Source organism: Saccoglossus kowalevskii, chromosome 5 (genome assembly GCF_978046115.1).
Source record: "Saccoglossus kowalevskii chromosome 5, keSacKowa6.1, whole genome shotgun sequence".
NCBI lineage: Eukaryota > Metazoa > Hemichordata > Enteropneusta > Harrimaniidae > Saccoglossus > Saccoglossus kowalevskii.
In genome coordinates, this window is record NC_140645.1 from 38,410,366 (window position 1) to 38,432,228 (window position 21,863).

The 21,863-nt window shown below is 34.0% G+C and overlaps 1 protein-coding gene across 2 annotated transcripts in view; it reads right to left on the reverse strand.

The window, feature by feature from the left end:
• Positions 1-21,863, reverse strand: part of LOC102801161 (allatostatin-A receptor-like) — a 93,596-nt gene that overhangs the window by 27,257 nt on the left and 44,476 nt on the right. The window contains exon 1 of one of the 2 annotated variants that reach the window (XM_085499703.1): positions 10,511-10,621. The exons of the other annotated variant lie outside the window; for it this stretch is intronic. The gene's annotated coding sequence lies outside the window, so the exon portion shown is untranslated. Of the gene's footprint in view, positions 1-10,510; positions 10,622-21,863 lie in introns of those variants that run through there. 2 annotated transcript variants of the gene reach the window in all.

The window sequence follows — 21,863 nt, forward strand, 5'->3', positions numbered from 1 at the left end:
GTCGTGCCGCGTCCTGTTCGATATGGGACTCATAGCGACGTATACAACGCGTGTAAAAATACGTTGTTTATTTACATGAATTTCGAACACGCGCTGCGCGACGACCACCGCGCTTTAATGTATACGTACTTGTTGCCTATATTATCAGACATACTGTTATATAATCATATCTTCAATAATATTAGTTTACCAAATGCAACAACAACAAATATGTGTATTTATTTAGTCAGAGTTATTTTTGGAAATCGATGACAAAAACACAGCTTTTTAAAATAAGAGAATATTTTAAAATCTAGATTATAAAATCAAAAAAAAAAATCAAGAATGTTCAAATAAGTTTCAGTCGTATGGTATGACACGTGTTCTTAAGTGTTAACGCCCCTACTGCACTGAATGGTTTGGTCAAATTTCCTCTACCCAGTAGGACATCTCACCGTTTTACCACAACACTTTGACAATACGTAAAGGACATAATCTTGAGTCGAGAAAGATTATCAGCGCCATTAAATTAATCCCTAAAAATTAGCAATTAACAACTGTCAAGGGATTTGTATCTATCTGGTAAACAAAAAAAATAATCAGGAAATAGACGTGAAAAATCAGCCTGACCTTTCTTTATCTCGTAAGTGACACCCACTGATAAGTCTGTAAAATGCATTATTTGCAAAACTCGATATTTATCTGCAATCGACCATTTCAGCTGAACCAACGGAGAATCGAAGATTGTTATATTTTCTTGTTTCTACCTATCATATGACATCGGAAATGGAATACATAATATCAGCACTGCGCCGTAAATCTACAGGACGCATAAATAATTACTGCGTTCTCCAGTTGTGCTCGCATTTATGAAATTTTCATGACATGCCTGGAGAGGGTTTGTAAACAACCAACCCAGAACCACGGTCAGACGATATGATTTCTGATATTGCACGTTTTGACTTAGTATCGTATTATTGGGCGTAATCTGATGTTACCCTCCACATAAGTATAATACTACATATTCGACACACGGTGAAATAAAGCACTCTGAAAAAAAAACTTCGCGCCCAGCTGAAAGCAAAATCTCGCGTGAAAAGATACAATTGAAGCTTAATTAAATCCATCTTTCACTTTTTAAGTCAGGGGGATGAATTTTAAACCCTGGATATTCTTTAGTCCAGCGATTTATTATTAAACGTCATATCATATATCTAAAAAAGAAAAATACCACAACAATGCGTTTTTTCGTGTGCGCATCTCGTTATGCCCTGGTTCTCCTTTCGGTAATCAATCGTAAACTAAATACTTTTTTCCATGTATATAATTCAAGATGTATGATAAGAATGATATACAAGACTCAGATGAACAGTTATTATTACGTTACACGTGATTGCTTAAAGTGAGAAATTAGACTTGATAGAACACGACGTTGATAACAATCTTGCCAATTATAAATAACACTGCGCTATTTACCAGCGTGATCATAAACTGATAAGACAAACCAACTACAGTGATAATTGCTTCCAACAAAACATGGAAACCAATTAAGAAGTGACCAGTTCAAACTGAAAAACGGTATGTAAATATATGATAACCATTGTCATAGAGATTATCTAACGTGAAACATCCCTATGAATGACACATTTCTAACATTCATAACTCAATAACTTACCTTATATAACAAACCATGTATTTGAAATATAATATATATTATATACCATTCTTGCATAATTATTATGCGATACATCTTTCCCAAAATCTTACGGGATCTCGCGTAATTTGTTAAATAGTTGATTTAGCAAAAACAGCAGCGATTTTTAAACGGTAGTCCATGACTCCAAAATTGTGTTTACAAAAGGAGTATATAGTTACACACTTCAAAACCAACGTTATATAGGTATTATCTATAAAAAATGTATCTATCGAAAACTCGAAAACATTGGATTCGGAATGAGATGTCATTTTATTCATTATTGTAGTACGTAGTCATGACATTCAGTGAGTAATACATTTACTTACTCCCCTTTTCAGCTCATAACACAATAATCATGGCGTAGCAGTCACACATATAACACATTTTGAGGACAGCCCTGTCAGTAATGATAGAAAAGTGTTTTTGTCGAGAATAGCATGAGCATTTTGAAATGTCCTGTTCAAGAGTATTCAAGATACGTGACATGTTCGATTGTTATAAGTGTGAACATTCTGGTAAAATATTTTAAAACACTGTGACCAATGGCCTGAGTAATACTGTATATGTAACTATTAGTTCTGCAAACACAATATCGCACATATATATTTTTATAATTTTTCAAGTCGATTTTTTAGCAAAGTATCTTTCATTTAGATATAAACAAAATTATCATAAAATATTTATTGAGTCTAAAACGTGAATATAACTACATGTCGTCATCTTGAAGGTATACACAAACGATGCAAATACTTTCGGAAATACACTCAATAGGTAGCACATAATGTTTTGTCATTAGATGCCCAGTTAAAATATAGCGTCTTTGACTTCATCTTGCGGCCATTGGAGCACTCAATTATAATTTGATTTCACGCACAACACTTTTGCCATTGAAATATTTGTGTAACAATTTATATTAATGTGTGCATGAAATATCTTCTTGAATGTCAATTCAAACATATCGATAATATTTAGCAGGTAATGCCCGGCGAGAGAGGCAACTGATCAGTTTTTAGATTTATTGAAAATGGATTCTACGTAACCTTAGAACGTTAAAGCACGTGAACTGTGGACTCGGAGATTTATTTCTTCACGTGTGGGTTGAGTGATATTAATGATAGCGCTCCGCACGACTTGGTGTCAAACACTCCAGACAAACAATCGGAGTTAAGCTATGGTTGGACATTTAGCCGAAAATTTATCATTGAAGAATATTTTACATGAACCGAAATTGCACCATTTTAAGAGTGTTCTTATACATCAGGCACATGTAGTCAAAAAATCTCGCATCGCTTCTATGTTACAGGCAATGCAGGTAAGGTGCGCAGCTGCGCAGTTTATTTACTAAAAATAGAAGTGAACGTGAACTGCGGACGTCGAGATTTATTATTTCACGCATGAGTTTAGTGGGTTCAAGATGGAGCCACGCACGACTCGGGTGTCACAGAGGCTTAGAATAAAAAAAGCAAGAATTCAGAGATAAATTAATTTCTGTCAATTTGCTGTGGGTGTGATTATTGTTTTATTATGTATAAAACATTTCATCACAGTTATGGCATTATTTCACCATTATTACATCATTATTTCATTCTTATGTCCTGTCTTTTATTTTTATCGTTATCATGTCATTATTTGGCCATGGTTATGCATGATTTCAACGTTATTACATTATGTATATTTCACGTCATTGTATTGTACCTAAACCTGGAACTGGTGATGGGAATAGTCTCAAGCATAGCGGCAGATGTGGGGGGGGGATATCACGAACTAACAAACTACCAAACTACCAACCTACCTCTAACTGTATGTTTGACAATGATGGCTAAAAAATCCCGAATATAACAAAATACGTTCACATTCAACATGGACAGTGAACCGACAGTGAATTCGGGGGGGGGGGTATATTGTCATTCGTGGATGATACAAAAAATACTCATAATAGATTACGATTATAGAAACATTCAAGTAGTTCGACAACAAAATTATTATAAACTCTGTTTATACTATGTAACTTCTTTGTATAAATACTTTTCACTAATCCTCGAATTACATTATTATATTCGCTGCTGCGAAATCATTTACTGTCTAATGATGATGGCGTCAAATATTATGGGAATTTAGTCATGATCAATTAATGTAACGATGACGAAGGAATAATGTAAACAATACGCATTTATGGCGAAATAATGAAGTAATAATGGTGATTTATTTAAACAAATGGTGAAATAATAGTTAAATAATATCCTATATAATTGGTTAAATACCCTAAACAAAATCAATATAATCATTATAATGTTATATAATAATGTTGAAATAATATAAACATATGTTAATATCAATAACAGCTGAATAATTTATCGCTTTAATTTGGGTTTAATAAAAATAGAACTGACGTAGACATAGGGCGTTGCATTGTGGGACGTCGAGTTATTAGTTTACACGTAATTTAAGACGATGCAACGTAAGAATCGGGTATAGCCCCTCCTTAAAATGACTTGACAAAAACGTAAAAAGTTTCACGTTTATTGCCAGAAAATGACTACTATCATTGAATACCATTTCTGAAGATGTTTTATCATAAACGAGCTATTTCACTTTGGAATCAAAATGGCGTCTCGAATAAACCGGAGCTGCGTCCTTTTCAAACTCAAAGTTATTTGGATATCTTGCATATTCTTCCCTTTATTTATTCACATTTTATCAAAACCGTCCAATCGATTGTTATTAGTTGCCAATGGTTGGTGTTGATTATTTCTAGTTTTAATGCAATGTGTAGAATTGTCACTATAATAACGCCTATGACAGGACACACCAACCTTCTAATACAGACTCGTCATCATAGAATACAAATATGAAGATAACATACAGAAATCAACAACTTTATATATCGTGATTGGCTAAAAAGTTGTCATGTGGGGGTGATATGTAATTACTATATCCTCCGCACATGATAAACTATTCCAAATATGACGTCAGACGCAATATTGTGCCTAACTCGAATAACGCTGTGTGGTGTTATTCGCGTTAGATGTACACACAACACATTTCGTGCAAATTTGTGTTGTAGCTGCGCCATACAACGTATAACTGAAGTGAATTGCATCACTCTTTATGGGTGAGAATAGAACGCACATGTTTCCCTGATCGTATATAAATACACTGAGAGCTAATACCGTTGCATGTTATCACGTAAGCCCCTGCTTAACATTCACGTCGTTAAAAGTCCTAACAAATAATGTGTACAGTACGACGTGTTTAATGGCATATGTCGCTGCTTAACACCCCGGTGTAAGTGAGTACAGATCATTACAAATTAATCAATCGACGGCAGATACCTAAATACTTTAAATGGCTTAGCACTCTAATTCTCTAATCTTCGCTATAGATCAAACACTCTCGTACGATTGATGAATACGAATGACTTTTTTGTGTCCAAATTTTTCAGTGGGATCTCTTTTAACGGACATGTTTAATTTAATAACGTGATAGCTTTGCTTGCAAGGTCACATATATGAAATGAAACAGACCATGTCAAATTTAATAAGGAATTAGTTTCAATATATCGATGACATTTATGGGTCAGAAATTAAATTGTTGATTGACACGAGCTATTTGGAAGTTGCAATCATTCCCATCACTATCGCATGCTCAGAGGGGAGCATCCGTGAGATAACTAGGCTAATACTTGATGCATCGCCGACAAAACAAAACTTTACAGAAAGTTTGACGAAGGCAAGCATGCGAGAAATAATTTCTTGTCTGCTCAAAATCTTAAAATTCAATTCAAACCATTAATTATTTTACAGTAGATAGTAGGAGATCACACGATTAAATCACCCTTTTTACTTCCCGGTAAAACAAATATACCCTAGCGCCATTTAACTTCCAAATGTTATTTCAAATGTCGACGCAGATTGAATACTTAACGTGAATCAGCTTAATTAGAATTAACAGATCCATCATGTACATATATTAATCACAACGCAGTCTGATATTTGTATATAACACAGATACATTTTGGGGAAGAAGCGTCATATGTATTACCAACACAGGTTTGTGGTGAGGTTTCGACCAGTGTACATGACAATAATACCTTCATCGCAGTGCTTGATTGCCCCTCTCCAAGATATATCAAATGGGAGAATTTAACAGTTCGACGCGCACAGAAACACATCAGGACAACACGCAGTATAACAATAACCATGTTTAGGAATACACACATTCCAACTAGAGCCTAGAGCGTATTCACGCCACTTAAATATAAAACATACAATTGCCTGATGTATACTTTGAAAAACGTCCCATCTGTTTTTCATACAGATTACGATTGCTCAATTAAAAATTGTCAAAGGATCAAAGTTTGATATCACACTTTTTTTCTAAAAACGCAGACGACAATGTTTGAATTAGATAATAATTACTCTCCAACATATAATGAATTGTCAATGTAATTATGTGATGGATTTGTCGGCGATTCAACTCATATGCTCTATAATAACTGTCCATTAGACTGATTAATGTGTATATTGACAATGTCATTCCGCAGTGCGATTGATTGTCATAACATCCATTCGTTTAATTACAATTTTCAAACCTATTTTTGACTCATTATCTCTACTGTTAAACGTAAGATGTTATTGTGCAACGTAGTCAAGAATATCACTAGCAACCATTTGAAAACGTCTGGAAACAAAACAATAAATTTCAAGTCAACCATTCTCTCTTTTACATAGAAACATAATACCATCATTTGAACGCACAGTGAATTTATAGTTTATAAGAAAATTAATCTATTAGATTTTACGGAAGACGAAAATATCGGAGAATGTGTTTGATTCTAATTGCAAGTTAGCGCATAAAATATCTCCCAATGCTGATCAAGAAATTGTCTACATTTACAATTTATCTCGTAGCGCGACGATATTTTCTACTGCATTTTACGCGTGAAGACGAACAATTTATCAGTATCATCATCCACTTATATGTTCTGTCTACTAATGTGGGGTAATAAATTGTTGTAATATTCTATATTGAAGTGTTTCATTCAGCAAACTGCATGGAAGTGGCGTTCTTCACGTACCCACTCTGGATGTAATTCACCTTCTTCTCATGAATATTTCAGTGATTAAATCCATTGAACCAATGATACTAACTAATGAAATAAATAAATATAACTAAAATAGTAGCAGATGGGTTTTTATTAACTGTCATTTACGGAGACAATTGCTGAATATCATTATTTTAGCGTCACTTTAAAATTAATGACAGCCCGATTTTTGTGGCTAGGGAATGTTGCTAAGCAACGACGGCTTGCCATTTAGAGTATTTAAAAATAGAAGAACCGTTTATGCGAATAAGTTATCCACATAATACCACTCACATTTTCTAAGTTGCATTAATTTTCAAATTGTATACATTAGTGACGTTTGGTTGTAATCATGTCAATTTCACTTGCACTCTCACAATAACCCAAGAAGAAGTAAAATGTTTGAACTTGTTATCATCATCTGAATATGTATATTTCTCCAGTTATATGTACATAGCATTTTATAAAACGTCGATAAATATATTTTAATATGTTTTACAGTAATTTAAATATGCCAAATATAGATTACTTTCGTGGCACTGCACAAATTGGTAAATTTAAACACATATCTCCCATTTACCTTGAAATGGATATCGTAAACAGTCGAGGAGTAATTTATGCAACGCCCTAGAATACTCAATGTTGATTTTTATTAGTTTATATATTAGTTTTATTGACAGGGGTTTGTCGCTTCTGGTGTACAGAATTGTCCCCGAGGGCAATCGTAACAGAGTAAGTCGTTCTGACCATGAATTATTTGGCTTTGCATGTGTGCATGAATATATTCGTTTGTGACGTCAGAGACTCGGCATGCGCATGTTGTCGAGTCACTGTAGGCCATATGTATATTACACGCTATTTTGAGGCGTGGCTTAGAGACCATTGGTGATTGTGGTCGTCAGTTCGAATCTCGTGTTGCACGTTCATATGTTAGTGATGTAACTGTAATTTATATTGATATTCACAAAGACGGTATTAGACGCTTTTCTAATTGAACCATTACAAAGCCGCCCACACTATCTACAATTCATTTAAGCTTCTTATGTGTCTATGTCATACATTTATTCATGTTCCTTGAGTCTGTTAGAATCTCCGATAAATTTGAACATTTCAGTAACAATGCCATATTGTTCAATGAATATAACCACATTTGTTTCACACTACAGCGGTTTACTCCTTCTTGCTGGCGCCAGCTGGTACCCCTGAATTATATGATGAGCCAACGCAACCGATTTTATCAGCAACATATAACATCTAACCAGACATGCCGTAAAGGCCACATCTCAACTGTGCATGACTGAGTGAAAATGTTGTAAACCATCACACCTCGCGAGGTAGAGTGGGACAAATCTATTTAATCATCGATTTGTTGAAATGGAATTGCTGAAGTGTCTTCCATCTAAGCAGCCATACAATACAATCATGTACCGAGGTCAGTAAGGAAATAGAAAGTAACTCACTAATTACTTTTATGAAATTATTTCATTAATCCTACTGCCCTGCAGAACTATCTATAGAATACACTAATAAACTATTAAAAGCATACATTATAGAAAATACTGTATTGTTATTAACTTGCAAGTCTATTCTCTAATTGAAGTATTTAACGCAAATAACTTTATTCCAAACTACAATACCCATTGCCATGGTAACAGAGTATTCACAATACCGGGTGTTGCGACTGTTATATACTTTGGCAAACTGTGTCATAAAGAAGCAGTAATCTATAAACTTACTAAGGCTAGCAAATTCACATGTGTGGCAGATGATACTCATAGGCTATGCGGAAAGCAACAGATGTTTTATTAGTGTATATACACCCCACAGAATGAACTCAAGGGACACGCAGTTTGGTCTATTTCGGGTACACAAATACCGGCGTTTAACACTGACGTTTAACGGAATGTCTTAGATTCACGTTTGTCAATGGTAACATGCCACCATCGTACATCGTACAACAGTTATAATTATATAATTGCTGAACCTCTCAACAACCCCTGTTAGATCGCTTATATGTATGCTTCTGTTTTTACACTAAAAGGTTCTCTATCTCAAAATAGTACAAAACCTATTCATACACTACGTGTAAACCGAATAAGTTTTAAACTTTCGACCGCTATAATTTCCCGCCAATAATTTCCTGCTGGTGAGTTTGGTTTGAATAAACACATTCTGTATTATAGATGTAACCGCGTTTGAAAAGTTCAGTCAAAGATCAGAAATGTCAATTGTTAATGATTATTCTACTAAAAATAACACATGACTTGAAGTTATAACATGCCCATAAATGGAATAGCCATATATCCAGTGACGACACAGACTCCATTTTTTTTTTCAACTGAATTGTACGGTGAATTACATACGCAATGAAAAAAAACATCCACACTATTTCAATCTTTCGTATACACGCAACAAACTCACTAATGTATACATAGGCTCAATGTGAGTAAACATAACCATGGCAATAAACATGATATAAAACAAAATATAAATTAGTTAAATCTTGAAGGCTGACCCAAGTGACTTAGGCGACCTGGCAATGAACTTGGAAATACAAACTTGTAATTGAGAATTGCAATGATACCTAGTTAGTTTGTTTTATACTAATGAGTTTGCTTAGTTCAGAAATAACACTTTTGAATATTTGGGATGCTGCGGTACGTGCGTCAAAATCGGCCTAATTTATCACATAAAATATAATAGCGAAAAATATCTCATGCGACACCGCCAACGAATTGAATATGTTGTGTCATTGAATCGACACTGTCAAAACGTAACATAAAAAAAAGCTTTCATCTGTTTACTAAATACAAATTATTTCATTTTGATTTCATTATCTACTTAGAAAAAAGTAAATTAGTTCTCACACGATGTCCTGCCGGGCTTATTATTTTCTATTAATTGCCGTAAATGCCGTGTCGGCAACCGACTGATTCAGTCGCTAAATACATACTGTACCGGTGTAAACAACATTTAGACAAGACGGGCAAACGATTATGTGCGTATTAATAAAAGAATTGCACGGGTGGTAATCATATCACAGTAGATTTGACTATGTCTTGATATCTCATGAACCTTTTTCAAGATTAACAATTTATCTGATTAATATTCATATATAAACTTTTACATATATGGTATCAACATATATGTTCATATTTTGTCATTAATATTGCCCATTCCAACTGAACTCCCAATTGAGTCTGTGACACACTCACCCAACATACGGATCGACCCCTTGCTAGTATTTAACACCTGCAGAACCCGGGAATGCAGGGGATGGGTTCGGCGAAATAAACCACTATTTAACCGGTGACTTATTAAATTAAGAATTGCACGTTCTATGAGAATACGCAAGAGGATCTATGAATCCATGTCAAACAACCTAGATAAATGACGTATATAAAACACTACAATTTGGGCTATTACGAATCTAATATTTTGCCTGTAAATAAACCTATATCATAGCTCGATATCCTTACCCTGTCCTTACGATATCCACACCATCGAGTATCATGTATCATGTGACACTAAACAAAGCAAAGCAAAGATCGCCTTCTATCGACAGCTCATCTAGACAGTTATTTCCTCGTTGTAGTTTTACACACATTATATTATTACTGTATTCACACACATACAAAGTTGCTGTATAACTGCTTTGAGTTATTTGTTCACACTATCATATCAATGCAAATGTCACCAGCGCTGTTTCGATGTTTCAATTTTCAAACAATAAATATAAACTATATTTTTACCTCAGTTATATTGACCATTCCGTTGTTCGGCGTATGGTTCTGTAGACAGGTCGAAGAAACACTGACTGAAGCGAATTGGAACACAGCCTGCTTCTCCGACTTTGTAAAAATACGCCAATAATATTCAAAGTATTGTGTGCGAATAAGGTTGTTGTCGATAGTCACGTGACCCTCCCACTCACTCAATCACCGTTCACACAACTGTTCACTTGGTGGCAGCATTAGCTTCATCTACGCTTTATGTGTTAGCTTTGTCGGTTGATATATCAAATACATTGTCGTGATTGTTAGACGTTCAAATTTAAACCGGAACATTTATTGATATTCGCTGACCCTTGGAATTGTATGCTGAACGAACCGTCTATTTATAACCGTCACGGTAGCTCTATGTAACAACGTAATTCTCCCAGTCAATACATCCCGTATGTTGTTCTGTACATCTAAAAACATTTTATCCATTGTAATATTAGTGTAGAAGAAAAAAATGTTTAAAGGCTGTAATGACATGAATTGCAATGACATGAATTGCGAGACCCTCCTTGTAATGGTCTGTACATGTTGGTGGAACAAGTGAGTGTGACTCAAAATGCAATTTTCTCTTATCTCGACACAATATGTTTCTTACTTACACGGTACCGATGATTAATGTAAGAATAAGATAACTTAAAGAGTGTTTTATCAAACCACAAAATAAGCATGTATTATATTAAAATAAATCAGTCTGCTCCAGGACGTTGAATTATCCAGCTACGCTATCATTCAACCAGTTCATAGAAGTTGTTCGAATTGTCTGTGTAATGGTGCAAATGCCAGCGAAATTTCGTGATATATGGTTTAAATTACAGATGCTTACTTAAAACTAAAATAGACGAGAGTCGCGTGTATACATGTATAGGACTACATTATACAGCATCATGTGCGTGTGAATAGGTACATGCAATACACAAATTATGTACATCTGTAATGTAAAACATTCATTAAATGGCGTGTGTGCTATGACTGTTAGGGGTTGTCTACACATTTATAATCATACGGGCTAATTAACGGCATGACAGACTGTCACATGTGTCGTCATGTCTAAAAATAGCGAGATCATTTCAACCAACAGCCTGGTTGCACAACTCATCTAATTGCAGTGGAATAATAAAGAATGGACGAATGTACAAAGAGGAATGACTAAACAAACAAACAAAACACAAACAATATGAGTACACAAAGAACGAACGAACGAACAGGCTTCCCATTTTGGACTTGTGTAACACTGACAATAACTAGCGCCGGGATCTGACGCCAGTTAGTCGACGATTACAAAAAGTTAAACCACGATCGTGACGTCAAACTTTTGTATTTTGTGGTAATTATCTGGGAGAATTACTGCAAACTGAGGACATAACACCTTAGAAACACCCGAGGTATTTCAGGAAATCCCGTAGTGAATTCTGGAAATCCCTCTAGGACTTCTCGTATGTTCCACTCGACCGTCAGACCGATGTTTTTCTCTCTCAATGACATATGTCTTTGATCTGAAAGCTAGAATGCAACTTCCCCCCACTCACCGACTGAGATGAGTAGGCGATGTGTGATGGAATGGAACAAGTGACAAGCATTTATCAGGTTTTTTCCTGCTCATCACTTCATTGTTTGTATACACACACAAATGCAATGTGCAATGTTCAACCAGAAAATATGTAAATTTCAACAGCAGCCGCTCATGAAATAGGTCAGGGATTTCCAGAAATCTTTCTATAGTGGCATCGTCTATTTCAGTAGAAGCGATAACAAGCATCAAAAAGCAAGAATAAACCTTAAATATATAAAAACATGTAACTTAAAATGTATTACAACGTTCTGTAGTAGTTCACATTAGTTCATTTATTAAACATTTTGAGAACATTTCAATTAATATCGTAGTTTATGATAAAGAACCACACCCTTTATGTTTCTGTTTTTAAAATTTTCATGAGCTTGCGGTTCTCGACGATTCTAAGCCAGATTCTAAGAATTGGCAACGGTGGTTCCCAATACTGACAGATAATTAATAATAATAAACCGCCAGTTCAAAAATAGTAAGAGTCGTCGCTCACTGTCATGGTCAAAAAGATGAAATATAAAAATTTAATGGGTTATTATGTTATGTTATGTTATGATTGATGATAGCAAATGTATGATAGCAATGAGATGAAAACAATTTCATCAATTTTTACAAAAGTCTGCAATTTCACATTAATGTATATCCATCATGGATATGTTTTTAATTATATTCCAAAGTTACATTAAATATATAATTTAATTTTGAGAAATCTATGGAGTCTGGGTTGTTCTATGTTATTTACTTGTAGGCTCAATTGGTTTACTTTCTGTCATACACACAAGATGATTCTCATGTTACAATCATTGTTTGCCAGGGTATGTATTATGTAGGCAGAATTGGTAAAGTAACATTGTTTTTTTCTCATCCGAACTATTATAATACATGTTTTATTTCCCCCCAAAAATGACACACCTGAGCATTCAAAATGTTTGTTGTTCTGTGAATAAATATGGAAATAATGTTAAAATGCTGATATGTGAATAGAATTCATGAATGCGACACAGATAACAGGATGTGCTCATACGTTTTTTTATCATCTATTGGTGTATGCCTTGAGGACGTTTTAACATATCCTCCCCGACATGTTTCAATAGTTCGTATGTAGCCTATTCTGTTATTGAGACTTCTTTAACGAATTATGAATTTATGTAAGTTGTACATATCGTATATGTCGCATGAAATCTATATTGAACACGACTCGGTGCGACCACCGTCGACCGACCTGGTATGAACGTGTTTACATTTTCATGACGTAAATGCGAGCAGGGCTAGTTAGTGTATTATTATAAATTAGATATATCGATGACCCGGTGATTCTCTCGTTCATTTTAGCCCTGCAGATTAATATCTGTCGCAAGCTACTTAGGAAAGCGCGTCCATGAAATAAATATCAGCAACCACAGTATCACACTACAAGCTCTCAATCGCAAACACACGTAGAAGGACATATTGAAAAGACTCGGCTATGGATACCATCTCTGCATTTATAATACAACTTCCTGACTAAATATGACGGAAGTGCAATGGCAACTGATACTTACTGGTGAATTAATTGCTAAAACACTGCACCCAAAATAATCAACCATTATAATAATAATATGACTATTGATAATAACTTAGATTTAGGACAGTCACCTGGCGTACGTTAGTGAGTCATGGAGATACTCATTAATGTCTGGAATACCGACATTTTATGGAATGAATGTTAATTATCCTCAATTATATATTATCAAATTGTATTAAGTCCAGTCTAATCGACACTTTGTCATATCTCGGTAATCTTAAACCTATAACAATCTTATGCTATTAGTTGCGCAGTGCTGGCCATCCCCTGGGTACTAATATATTCGGAGATCCGGGAGATAATAACTTCTTTATACCATAACCTGACTATAGCTATATATTAAGCTGTCTTCCCAGATGATCATATGTATGCCATCTTAGCGCAGGGCGATTGGCTGTGATAAAGATATACCGGATAGATTTATGTTTCATGAAGTGAAATTTGATCCTTATTTCCAGCCGAAAAAATACGTCTTGTTCTGAAACCAAAGTACAAATCTAGAGGGGGATTATATTTAAGTTAATATGCCAGAGGTAGTCATGATATTATAACCTTCTGTTGCCATAGTAATAGTGATATTTGAGTTTTGAGATAATATATAAACAATTTTGGCATCACTGAACTTGTTATTTTCCATTACTTTATTATGCTCGAATGTTTTTATAAGTTTCCAAGTTTGCAATATGTGTGCATGTACGGCTTGAGTATAACGCAACACAATATACAAAACGATAATGATATGATGATATGAAGAGGAAGCATGGTTCAGCATATTACGCAAATTCGACGATTGAGTATACTGTGACCGGCTATAATACTCCACTAAACTTTGCCCTGCGCTGAAAGATCGTGCGGGGAAGAGTGTACATTAAATCGCGGCTTAACCACATATATGTGTCGCCTTGAAACGTCAAAGAAAATATAGAACGTGACTTGTCAATAACCGGAATAGATTGTTATCTCGACGACGCGATGCTTATCCAGACGTTAGAATTCGTTAAATTAAATAGCTTTATGGAGAATATATGACAAATAACTGCATGGTATTGCCCGGGGTGCTGTGAACAGGATGTCCTTGCTGTGAAAGCAAAGATATCAGTACCAGATTCGGTATTATACAGTCGAGATATGAAGTATGTTTCTTAAGGTTTTTCCTATTAACATAGTTTTACCTTTACTTAGCATACATATTAATGATATTAAGATGTTCCCATTTTTATCTGATGTATGATGAGACCAGTGGACCAAACAGTACCAAACACTGCGCGACTGTTTTCAATATTGTGAAACTCTGATTTTGACAAGTAAATTCAGAAATATATTAAGAATAATTCATAATAAAATATATTCCGTATGCACCCATTATAAAAGAATATTACAGATAAAAATAATTCGTTATATTCTCTATATTTTTGTATTTTATTGAAAATGAAATATGACTGAAAAAAGCTGAATGAAATTACAAACTGTGTAGTGTGTTTATATTAATAGATTTGACTTGGTAAAAATATTGTATTTTCTGCATAAAAACGAAATAATTTCACAATGTCTAAAACGACAATTTTATCGTAGTGTTACCATAACCATCTCACTCGTTATAAAAGTAAATGTAGTCAAAAAATGAACAACGATACATTATAATTATAAGTAGTTGCAAGATTCTCTTTACAATTTTATTTCCATAGATATGTTCAATTATTCGGAAAAATTAACAACAGTTTTTGGATTGCTTGTTTAGATGATCGCCGTTTTGTAACATATATATTTAGTTGTGTATATAACTTTATCTCTTATATAAGCGCCTATGAATATTTAATTTTGAATATATGACGCTATATAAATGCGTACTAATTACTTATTATTATATATATATCAGGTTTGCAAAATCTCTTTATTTTCAATACATTGTTTATTTTCACGGAATTTAAACGAATTGAGCACGACGACAATCACGTCTCAATAAAAGCCAAAACTACTATCATTTCAGTTAATAAACGACCATACAACATACAAATATAATTTCACATGGTTACGGTTTTAGTCATCGGTATAAACTAACAAATATTTAAGAGAACAAATCTTTCGTTTAGTAAACGCTGATTGAAACAACGTCGACAACTTGCAAATTTTCAGTACCGTGATAGCATAACTATGTTTGTGAAGGCGAGATCTCGGGATGCAATGTAAATGTATCTTCTACTCGACAAAAGTACGTTTTCAATATGCATACACGAGTAGTACTATAGCATAATGTGGATGTGGATGTGTCGTTTGAATGTGATAATCGTATTACATTGTAATTACTGAACATCAAGTATTATGTGCTCGCAGTATGCCTCTTTATGAACTAAAATGTCACACATCGAGGTTAAGAAGGTTGTTATAGTCCACGTTTATGACTAGATTTACTTTACATATCTAAAATGTTTAACTGATATTGATATAAGTTATGAACACAGAAAAGACTTTAATAAGATATGAAAAGTGTATTTCATTTAACGTTATATTGTATGAACACGTCGGTTACAATTGGAATGACACTTCGGTGTCAAATTATATAAATCAGAAAACACTCGTGGAAATCATAACAAGAATACACCGTCGTTGGCCGAAACAATGAAAACCCCATTGAGTCGAGAACATTCACCAAACAAATTCACCCATTTGAATGTCAAGATCAATTTGTTTTCTTAATTTAATTAGTTAATACATTCCAATGACCTGTCAACTCAACTCAAAAACTGCGTTGGTTACCGAATAAATAAACAAGCTGTTGATATAGTATTACGTAGAAACTCATAGGGAGTTCTTAAGTATAGAATGTATTCTAGACATTCCATTATAACAAGAGAAATCGAGTAAATGGCGCAGGATATTGTACTTGGTTGAGTAATTGAATTAGATTGGGCTTTTGTGTGACACTAAATACGCCATTGCATTAACCCCAAAGAATTACTCTTTTTTTAAATTTTAACTCGATTTGTAGAAAAGTCGGTCGTGCGTAAAAATGGCGTGGTAACAATGTGCATAGTCTAATAACTCAAATAACTTTACATTACGATGTGAATTTGACATTAGCCTCGAGCATTGGATGTCAAAGCAAGAACATATGTACAGTTTGTATATACCAATTATATACCAGTATACGTGCAACTGTCGGTCTGTCGGGAAAGGGTATAACAGTCAACCATAGAAATTTAAAGACTGCTAATTGTATCCAAGCAGAGAAACGCTCATCGAAACACGTAATTTTCAGCCAAGTCAAAGGTCGCGCAGTCACGCATAGCGTAGCTAGCAAAACGGCATTCTGGTATCCAAGTTATTCAGTAGATGGAGTAATTCTGAATGAATACCAACATGCGTATAATCACATCGCAAGACGTGAAAACAGATAACCAACGTTGAAAGTACTCACAAACAACTACTCGAACAAATATTCAATTTAACTCCATCTAAAATCTTTATTTGAGCACACCTCATTCCGTCAACAGGTAGGCGAAGCAAATTGATAGGCACATTTCCGATGAGAAATACAACGCAGTTAATTACATCGGCTTTGCGCCATTTAACAAAGATGGTCTGGTTTATACTTATCTCCCCCACACTGTTTGGTAGTTTCACAATAGACACATGCTGTTGTCATATAGCCACATCTCAAAATACAACTAATGAGTGCAAATGCATAATAAACGTGGGCACCCGTGTATTTATCTGTATTCGAATATTCATCGGTCAGTTTAAATAGGTAGTTCTAGACGTCCTCTAGTGTTCATATTTGTTAATGGAAATATAAGTTTCATTTTGTAGAAGATATAGTTGGTGATACAACTGGTCTTTTTCAGTGATATTAGCTCACACGTCGTGAAATATACCTGACTACCAAGTGAACAGTGACAATCCAGGGTGACGCAACTACAAATTAATATTGATAAATTCCGCCATCAGCACTTCATTATTCAGAAACTCATTAACCCTCTCTACAAATTCAATTAATTTGATTAGCGTGCTTACTATCATTGAATTTCAGTATGTCAGTTATTCAGAGCCAGAACAATGGATAACTATTGTTAACATAGAACATTCAATTGTTATTAAAGTCACAAGAACTCAGCCATAACTAAATTGCATTATTCATATTTTCGAAACGAATGGAATTAAAATTGTAACTATCAACCAGGTCTACCTAGTAATAATCTTCAATAATTTGTGTTTCATGTCTTTTTTATTATCCCTGATACACTTAGATAAGCAAAACATGTTGCCTAAGGCTGTGAATGGTATTGAGTTTCCAATTGTTTTTGCCAATGAACGCCATGAATGTATGTATAACTGATATAAATTTAAATTTTACGTTTTAGAGAATATGCAACGATTCCGTACAAATTTAGCAGTTAATTCTATATACTTCCTAAAATAAATATTGCAGATAGAAATGCCACTGGCGTCATTAACGCTTATTCCAAACTCTTCTATTTCGTTAGTATGTGTTACCCGGTTCGCAAAGGCTGCTTCCAATCTTCGGAAACAAAATTGGATTGTATGCTTCAATGAGCAAAGCTATCATCCCATTATAATTAACTAAAAAACAATTTGCAAAGTTTCTCGGAAAATTAGATGAATGACACCTAATACATGAAAATAGTCGTATATATTGTTGAAAGCTTGTATTTTATATCGTAGCTTAGACAATCCAGTGAAGCGAACACTATTTGAAGATCGGGTGTTTTATCTTAAACACCTGAGGGGCTTCTCTAGAAATGTGATATCAGGCACAATGTATAAATAATTCACAACAGGATGTGACTAGTTTTATGTATATTTTCCATATTTTTTTACTGTGAGGTATGATATGTGTTTGCGCGTGCGTGATGACATCGTCTATGTTGAAATGGTACATATAAAATATACACGCACTTGTGCATCATATTGTATCCTGTTACACATACATAATGATGTTAAATTATACTTTAGGTTTGATTGCTTGGGTATAACAGGTAGCAATATAAGTATTTTGATACGAGTACGTGATAATATCGTTTTATTACGGTATGGTGCTTTGCAATATATACACACTGCCTTATGAAATGTCTTAATTCAGTGTCAATGTCAGATGAAAATAGATATCGTTATACTAAATTTGACAGTTTTATTGTATCTGCGTTCTTGTACTTACAATTAATTATAATTATATTATCGTATTCCGGTTGTCTAGAATTTGTTATTATAATTTGGCATTTGATGATCTCTATCAGTACATACGCATAGAATATTTGATTTTATGATATCCAAAAAAGTTTAGACAGATTTCTACAGCTCATAGCAATAAAGTGATTTATTGCAACTCTGAAAAATCAATCTTAGTTTACCTAAAGTAAAACGCACACAATTGATATTTCAATCGTCTATATAATTGTATTTGTTATCAAATATTAAGGCGCCTTATATGTAATTTGTGGAATTATTATTATATATTAAGGTTGGATTCATATGTATACCATCACAACATACGTAAATTGAAAAAGAATTAGGAGGAGAGTTACTAGTGCAACGCTAGCGGGCATCTGTCGGGTAGTCATGCATGCGCTTGTGCAATTCGTTTTCTCATACATATCTACCTATTTTCTCTCTCCATTCATTTTAATTCAGACATCGATTGATTAATACACGGCACGGATTTCTAGCAAATTACATTCATGTTTTCTCATCAGAACCAATTTTCCAGTCGTGCACGCAAAATCGTATACAATTGCCTTCGTTGAACTGCGTTTCAAATCTCTCCAATATTGTACCTAGTTACTGTGTGTTTAATTGATGAGTGAAACAGGCTGGTTTTACATGTGTGTATCGTAGCATGCAATAATATCAAGTGTGTCCTGTATAAATTTGTTAAATTTAACATTATATGCTATTCATTGAAACTTAAACAGCTGTACAGATTGCAACTTGTACCCAAGTCGTATTGCAGCATTTAAATACCTCGTCGCATTGACGAATCTAAAGACCTTGTCACATTGCCGAGTCTAAATGCATCGTCATATTGAAGCTTCTAAAATCTCAACATGATGCAGAATTTAAACACCAATCATATTGCAGAATATAAATACCCAATCACATTGCAGAATATAAATACCTTATTATATAGCAGAATATAAATACTTCGCCATATTGCAGAATATAAACACCAATCATAATGCAGAATATAAATACCCCATCACATTGCAGAATATAAATACCTCCATCATATTGCAGAATATAAATACCCCATCATATTGCAGAATATAAATACCTTAATATATTGCAGAATATAAATACCCCATCACATTGCAGAATATAAATACCTCCATCATATTGCAGAATATAAATACCTTATTATATTGCAGAATATGAATACCCCATCACATTACAGAATATAAATACCTCCATCATATTGCAGAATATAAATACCCCATCATATTGCAGAATATAAATACCCCATCATATCGCAGAATACAAATACCCTATCACATTGCAGAATATAAATACCCCATCATATCGCAGAATATAAATACCTTATTATATTGCAGAATATAAATACCCCATCACATTGCAGACAATAAATACCTCCATCATATTGCAGAATATAAATACCTTATTATATTGCAGAATATGAATACCCCATCACATTACAGAATATAAATACCTCCATCATATTGCAGAATATAAATACCCCATCACATTGCAGAATATAAATACCCCATCACATTGCAGAATATAATTACCCCGTCACATTGCAGAATATAAATACCCCATCATATCGCAGAATATAAATACCTCGCCATATTGCAGAATATAAATACCCAATCATATCGCAGAATAGAAATACCTCGCCATATTGCAGAATATAAATACTCCATCATATCCCAGAATATAAATACGCCATGATATTTCAGAATATAAGTACTCCATCATATTGCAGAATATAAATACCTCGCCATATTGCAGAATATAAATACCCCCATCATATCGCAGAATATAAATACCTCGTCATATTGCAGAATATAAATACCTCGCCATATTGCAGAATATATATAACCCCATCATATCGCAGAATATAAATACCTCGCCATATTGCACAACTAAAATACCCCATCATATTGAAGAATCTAAGAACCTCGTCATATAGCAGAATGTAAATACCTCGTAACGCTGCAGCCTTTAACGACGTTTTTCTATTCCCACGGTTACACACTGTAAGTGAAACATGAAGTTTTGATGAAAAAGATGCTCGTGTTACCATAGATTAAAAGACCGTACAGAAATTGATCTTTTAATACCTAAACTAATGATGCCGTGTGCATAGCATCCCACTTGAGTATAGGTTGTCAACACTAATGACTCTCTACGACTTTCACGGATACACAGTATGCAAAGTAGGCTACGAACGTCAACAATAGAATTAATTTTGCTATTTAAAGAACGACTGATAATAATTTCCTATCTGTTCTTTAGAGTTTTATTTCATCAAAATGCGTATACGCTACTTTAGCTTAAACGAGCAGATAACGCGATATCAGGCTTTTCTATTGGCTTTGACCTTTTTAAGGCAAGCCCAAACCCCATTAATTATGCGTTCATTGTAATACTTCATTTACATATAATACTGAATTAAAGCTACAATTGATGGACATAATTAAATCAAAATCAGTACCAAGTTCTCTGCATGGAACAATACACAATGCCAACAAGATGCACTGCAAGTGACTAATACGTTATATATGCATAAACAATATATTCAATATTTTATTAATTATTCACACCGAGACTCGCGCTTCAATAAAACCACTTATGCAAATGAGGACAAATCAATTTATCACTGGAATGAGGCATAGTAAATCAAATTAAAATATCGCTAGATCGTTTTGATTGTACTTTCACAATCGTGAAAGCATTATTTTTAGCGTTTTTAAAGAGTGAAATACAATTATAAAATTTATTTAATGTGGTCTAGCAAATTGATAATATAATTACCATATGACCACCAGATACAACATACACCACTCTTCACCAGTGTCTGTAAATTGAAATGATATACTTATAATATCAAAACACAGTAATTGGCCAATCCCAACACCTTGACATTGAGATATTCAATCATCTAAGACACAACGTTTACGCAAAGACTCGAGTGAAGAAGGTCTATAGTTTACGGTACCTGATTA